Below are 7494 nucleotides of genomic sequence, written 5' to 3' on the forward strand. Positions count from 1 at the left end.
AGGGGGTGTAAAAAATTTTTAAATTTTATTTAGAAATATTCTAACAAGGTCCCATACTATAAAATGATTTCATGAATCTGTGAAAACTGCGACGATTTGTCATGAACCGACAACATAGTAATCCAATTGGTGGGACACAGCATCACTTTCAGTTAATTTCCTTCCCTTTGATATCTGCTAAATTTCATCATGACCTTCACTCTGCTTTTGAAGAGTATGGCTCTCAATTTGTATCTGGGAATGGGATGCAGTCATTTACTTCATTTCTAGCTGCTTTCAATTCATCTGCAACTGCATATGTTTCACTCTGTTAGATAAATGGGAACATGACTCCAATTTATCAAAAAATATTAGTTGGGGCAGAATCACTCTGATTCTGTTTCCTTCTATCACTTCCTCATTTTGATAGCATATCTCACAAAGACATGGACGTCTTCATTGCAGATTCATGATGAAGGAAGATTTGCAGTTGAGGGCACGTACACATCCCCGGTTTTGAATGTCGGATTCAAGAGCCAACACCCTGTTCTCCATGTCAATCTCTTCAAGTGTTTCTATGTGTTCACTCACAAGGCTGCAATTGTAAATTCAACAATTAATTTAACCTTGCCGCTGGCCATTTAAGTGCTCATAACAATAATTGCTATATTTGGAACTAATCATGTACTTGAATGAAAATGTTAGAAGACTCATAACACTTTCGTTGGCCAAGCTCAATGAGAACTTCATCAGTGTAAACTTCAACCATTGTACTGGTCCTATTCGACTCTAAAAAGCAAAAGATGTTGAAAGAAATGAATATTCCAAGGGGTTAACCAACCAAACATTGTATGCCAAACCTCATGATAATGGTAAATATCAGAGATGAAGAAAGTTGGTTAGACAACAATTCTGACAGTGCTCATAATTTAGGGCAAACAAGAAAGATGAAAGCTAAAACTTATGAAATTGAGTTTTACAGTCAAACCTGGTATGTCAGAGTATGATCGTTGCCAATTCCTTGGCCTTTAAGGTTCCATAGGAACTAAAGAATATCATGACCACCTAAGGCTTTGAGAACTTCTCCAACTCTTTGTGAATCAAGTTAGCCATAGCCTTGATGTAACCTTCTCGTTGATAACAGGACCCCATGATAGAAACAGACATCCTTGATAGGTATGCATCTTCCCTGACATATTATTCTAACTCAGAAATGGTATAATGATACACAAATTGATATACTATAGGCAAGAAATTAGAGAATATACTAAAACAGATGTCACACCTAAATATTCTCTTCAGAACACAGAGGCTTGACCCAGTTGTAGAGATAGAGAACTGTGGATAAAATCTCCTGCTGAAACAAAGTAAGTTTCATATCGTTTAAGCTAGGAACACCATCTTCTCTGTTGATGCAAGCAGCAGCCTTTTCTCCTTTCTCATTCATGATTATTTCTTCTATATTCTAGCATTTAAGTCATTAGAGATTACAAATGATGTAATAATGAGAAAATATTAATAGCAAGTTGTTACATACCTGTTTGTTGAAGGCGGGTACATGTCCCCACTTTTGAATGCTGGATTCAAGAGCTAACTCCCTGTACTCCTTGCAAATCTCTTTTAAATGTTTGTATGCGTACACTCACAAAGCTACAATTGTAAATGCTACAATTAATTTAACTCGTATATTACCATTTTAGTGCACATACCGACACAAAATTGCTATTTCGCAACTAATCAGGTACCTGACTGGAAATGCAAGAAGACTCATAGAAACTTTTTGGCCAAGCTCAACAAGAACATCATCAGTGTAGGAATTAACCAACCAAACATTACAGTGCCCAACCTAATGAAGAGGAAAAAAAAAAATGTCATCCAGTGTCGATAGACTGCAGTTGCGACAATGCTCATAATTAAAGATGGACAAGAAAAATGGAAGCTAAAACTTATGAAACTGGGTTTACAGTTAAACCTGGCATGTCAGACTATGATTGTTGCCAAATCCTCAGCCTTTGAAGTTATGCGCTTCTCCATCTGGTCTTTGTACGGATCACAAGCATTCTTAACATAACTAAATGATACTCCATGGGCAGTAAAGAATTATATTATCTGTTGTTCCACATATAGATGTAACAGAAAAAGTTGTAGAGAGCTAACCCATCTAGTGACCACAACCCAGGCAAGTCAAATTTTAATATATTTACTGATTTTTTGCTGCAAAAGAATCATATACAAGAAGAGTATATCCATAACTTAAATGCAACTCCTCAGGCTTAGAAAATTCTCCAACTCTTTCTGAATCATGTCAACCATAGAGTTGATGTAACCTCCAGTTGATACAAGGACTGTATGATAGAAACAGCCTTGATATATATGCATATTCCCTGACATATTATTCTCACTCAGAAATGGTTTATGGTACACAAATTGATTTACTACAGGCAAGAAATTACAGAATATGCTCTTCAGAAGCAGCACCTAAAAATTCTCTTCAGAACACAGACGCTTGACCCAATTGTTGATGCAAGCAGCAGCCGTTTCTCCTTTCTCATTCATGATTATTTCTTCTATGTTCAAGCATTAAGTCATTTGAGCTTACATATAATGTAATAATGGGAAAACATTCATGGAAATCGGTTGCATACCTGTTCCCAAACTTGTTTTCACCTCAGTTTTCCATTACAAATTTTCAACCACATGTATGCTTTCTTCATACTATGTTCAAAAACAATATAATTGTATCAGTATGAGAAATTAAATATGCATTGGAGCTATAACAACAAGAGTGAAGGAATTCAGAACCAAAATTATGAGCATATGACATGTGTCTCCTTTGCTAAGAGTTCATCGGCATGCAACCTTGCCACACTGAAATTGCACACCTGTTTGTGATATTGATAATGCATAATCATTAATGTTGCTATTAGGATTTTATGTGATGCTATTTCTAGGAATAATTTAATGAATCAAAATTCAAGACTATAAATCGCAAATGATATCTAAAAACTCTTCACCTTGTCTGCTTTTCCTTTTCCGCTGCAATTCCATGCTCTGTATTCCCCTGCATTTTCGGTTACCATTTTTCTGATGTGAATCTAAACAGACTATGTTGTGATTATGGTAAGGGGACATCAAGCCAGTGAAGAAAGAAGAAAGTATTTTACATCCAAATATTGTTCAAATGGTATAAATATTTACAATTGAATTGAATTCTTACATAACATACCACGCTCTTTCATTGCTAGGAAATGAACTTTAATCAATATAAAATTAATGTTAAATTTGATTCTAATTATAAGAATTTGTTGAACAAGATTCAAACCAGTATGCATTGCAGAATCAAGTTTCAGTTGATGTATTTCGGGTAATCCTTCTACTCTTACTTCTACTACAATTAATTACACTTCAGATTTTGTCAATCTCTAGACAATTAAATCAAAGTTCATTTGTTATAGAGAAGACTGCTCAACCTAACTAAACCCACCACATTGATGGGAAATGAGCAAACTAACAAACAACAGTAACTAAAGTTAAGATAGAAGAGAAAAGCAGCACACACGACCTCTCTAAAACTAAACCATGTGCCCTTCAAATATTTAATTCACTTTCCTTTTATATACTCATCCAGATTACCTTATTTATTAGGGGTATTCTAGTGATTTCACCCCACACACGACCGCTCTAAAACTATACACAGGTAGTTCATATGTCCTAGTTGACTGATCATTGGTCAATGGCATCCAACGGTCACCAAAATGCCAAAACCTCAACCTAAAATCTGGAATTCACTTACATGGGTCTGTATCTCATACCATACGGTTGTGTATCAAACTTAGAAAGCAATTGAGAAGACCTTAACATGTTTATTCACTGCCTAAACATTCTTTGGCATGAAATAATGGTCAACACATCAGCATAATCCAATTCTTGACACAAATAAAAATCCAAATGATCATTAAGCACCAACTCAAGACATTATCAATTCAAACTATCAATATTACAATGAAAAAACGCACATCAAGCCCTTCTTCTCAATATCATCATACCATTCACCATTTATAGTAATTCAGGTACACAAATTCACATGTCATTGATAACAATCTCATCATCAGCATATTAATCAATCAAAAGCAACTCAACTTGATATTATACAATCAACATAATATCGCAATTCTAAACTTCACTTCATGAAATCATCTCAATATATTCTTGTGATCAAACCCATGACAAAGGGAGGCTCCCTCTAATTGTACAGGAACTGATATCAGACAGAGAAAGGGCATAAATCCTATTTATCTCTTGATCGAAAGTCACTAGAATCAAGGTTGGTGAACAAGCCTCCTTCACTCTAACTTTCCTCTCACCTCGTCGCCAGAAAAAGTCGTTAGAAACTGTTGACGAATAGGCCTGAATATTAGGGTCAACACTCCTCTCTCTTTTAGATCAAAGGTGTGTGTTTCGATAGGGATTGAAATCCCTAAAACGCAGCCTTTATGCTTTATTTAAACTGAATTCGTGTAACGTACACCATGCACAGCCGTATATCACTCAAATTAAATTTCACACAAAAATCACCTTTATCTCACTGACATGTTAATAACACACGGGTGTGACCTTTCTATACACGGTTGTGTATCATCTAAAATTCATATTTTAACTTTAAATCCACTTGCCATCAAACATAAATATATAAAATGATGATTATGCGTTTAAAATGTATTTGTGGGTGTTACAATTTGATATTTTGTAATTAAGTTAAAATCAATCAAAACAATGTCATTATGAAATTTTTATCAAAATAATGTTATTTTAATCAATTCGAATTAAACTTTTCTATGGTGTTAAGCTATTTGTAATGTGATCAATGGATATAAGTACTTTCACAGTTAAAGATTTTTCTCTCAAGACTCTGTTAGAACTAATGGTAAAATATTTTCCTGACAGGCAGAGCTCTATGCACCAGGCATGTACAAATTTATAAAATTATTTTCAGAAATATACAAACAAGATTCAATACTATAAAATGATTTTATTGTTATAAAATTAATTTAGCAAAGATAAATTATTGAAGAAGAATTGAATAAAAAGAGAGGAAGAGAGCAAAGCAATTATTATTTCCGGATGAAGAGAAGAGAAAATTGTGCAAATTACATGAAGAGAGGGGGGGTATTTATAGGCAATTTGCCTCCCCTTCAGCCAATAAAAATAATCCCTTCCAGGCTAAGTTTTTGAGGCATTTAATGCCTTCCCATCTCCTTTGGCTAAAGTCAAAAATAGGGGGTGGAAAAATCCACCATCTGCAACACTCCCCATTGGATTTCCACCACTTACAGATAATTATATTAACCTTGCTAAGGAAAAATCCAGTGGGATAAAAACCAAAGCAAAGGAACATAATTATTAAATGTCCTGTAAGTTGGCGTTGGACGTGCTTAAACTGCCTCATTAAAAACCTTACTAGAAAAACCCAGTGGGACAAAACCTAGTGAAGGGAAAAAGAGTACAGTGCATCTTTTGTCCAATATTGTATAAACTTCAAAATTTTGCCTGATGAATGCTCCCCCTGATGAACGCTCCCCTTCTTTGTAGTAAGATTAACTTGGTTGCGTGTTGAGCCGCCGCATACCGATGTTATACACTAACTTCTCAAATGTTGATGTCGGTTGTGTCTTAGTGAACAAATCTGCAAGATTCTCACTGGATCTGATTTGCTTGACATCAATCTTTTTGCTCTGCTGGAGCTCATGCGTGTAAAAGAACTTCGGTGAGATATGTTTGGTTCTGTCTCCTTTGATGTACCCACCTCTAATTTGGGCTATACATGCTGCATTGTCTTCATATAATATGGAAGGAGTGTTTGTTGTAGAAGGAAGACTGCATGCATTCTGAATATGATGGATGACAGACCGTAACCATATACATTCTCGGCTGGCTTCATGGAGAGCTAAAATTTCTGAATGATTTGAAGAAGTTGCAACCAAGGTCTGCTTGGTGGAGCGCCATGATATAGCTGTGTCATTATAAGTAAAAACATATCCCGTTTGTGAACGGGCCTTATGAGGGTCAGAAAGATAACCAACATCTGCATATCCAACCAAACTAGGATTTTTAGGGGATTTGACAGAATAGAATAATCCCAAATTTTTAGTTCCACATAGGTAACGGAGTATATGTTGATTCCGTTCCAATGGCGACGGGTTGGTGCAGAGCTAAATCGGGCTAATAAATTGACTGCAAAGGATATATCTGGTCTCGTGCATTGGGCCAAATATAATAAGGCTCCAATGGCATTAAGATATGGTACTTCAGGACCAAGTATCTTTTCATCTTCTTCTTTAGGACGAAATGGATCCTTTTTTGGATCAAGAGACCGAACAACCATTGGGGTGCTCAAAGGATAAGCCTTATCCATATTAAAGCATTTTAATAATTTTTCAATATACGCTGCTTGATGGATAAGTATTCCATTTGAATTGTGCTCGATCTGCAGGCCGAGACAATATTTTGTTTTCCCCAAATCCTTCATTTCAAATTCTTTTTTCAGATATTCAGCAGTTTTTGAGAGCTCTTCAGGAGTCCCAATTAAATTCATGTCATCAACATAAACTGCTACAATAGCAAATCCCAATTCTGACCTTCTGATAAAGACACATGGGCATATAGAGTCATTCACATAACCCTCTTTTTTCAAATATTCACTGAGGCGATTGTACCACATACGTCCGGATTGTTTTAATCCGTACAATGATCGTTGTAATTTAATTGAGTACAAGCCTCTTGAATTGACACTTTTTGCTTCAGGCAATTTGTATCCTTCAGGGAGTTTCATATAAATTTCAGTGTCTAAATTTCCATACAAATAAGCAGTAACTACATCCATTAGACGCATATCCAGTCCTTCAGAGACTGTTAAACTGATTAAATACCTGAATGTGATTATATCCATTACAGGTGCATATGTTTCATCAAAGTCTATACCAGGCCTTTGGGAAAAGCCTTGGGCTACAAGCGTGGCTTTATATCTAGCAATTTCATTTTTCTCATTTCTTTTTCTCACAAATACCCATTTATATCCAACGGGTTGTACGTCTTGAGGTGTTGGAACTACAGGCCCAAACACTTGACGTTTTGCTAGGGAAGCTAATTCTGTTTGAATTGCTTCTTCCCATTTAGGCCAATCATGTCTTTGTTTGCACTCAGCCACAGTACGTGGTTCAAAATCATCATCATTCAGAATTTCAGTAGCTACTGCAAATGAGAATATATCATCAACTATAATTGTTTCACGATTCCACATTTTTTGCATATGAACATAATTTAAAGATATTTCAATATTCTCATTTTCCTGTTCTTCAGGATTTTGTACCACTTCAGGGGTTTGTGCCACTTCAGAGGTTTGTACCACTTCAGGGGTTTGTGCCACTTCAGGGGCTTGTGTCTCTTCAGGGATTATAACCTCTTCTGGAGGAATATTTGTTTGATTATTTGCCTTTCTTTTTCGAGGAACAGTGTCCT

At 35.7% G+C, this 7494-nt stretch overlaps 1 long non-coding RNA gene across 1 annotated transcript; it reads right to left on the reverse strand.

Annotated features, from left to right (window-relative positions):
- Positions 1 to 6: 6 nt before the first annotated feature.
- Positions 7 to 4469, reverse strand: LOC123205194. The gene is made up of 11 exons (XR_006499816.1): positions 2994 to 4469; positions 2782 to 2861; positions 2625 to 2694; positions 2458 to 2546; positions 1952 to 2363; positions 1725 to 1825; positions 1517 to 1629; positions 1265 to 1434; positions 968 to 1168; positions 394 to 574; positions 7 to 291 (listed from the first exon to the last, which is right to left on the reverse strand). It is a non-coding gene; the product is annotated as an uncharacterized LOC123205194 (long non-coding RNA).
- Positions 4470 to 7494: the final 3025 nt, after the last annotated feature.

This window comes from Mangifera indica, unplaced genomic scaffold (assembly GCF_011075055.1).
Source record: "Mangifera indica cultivar Alphonso unplaced genomic scaffold, CATAS_Mindica_2.1 Un_0002, whole genome shotgun sequence".
NCBI lineage: Eukaryota > Viridiplantae > Streptophyta > Magnoliopsida > Sapindales > Anacardiaceae > Mangifera > Mangifera indica.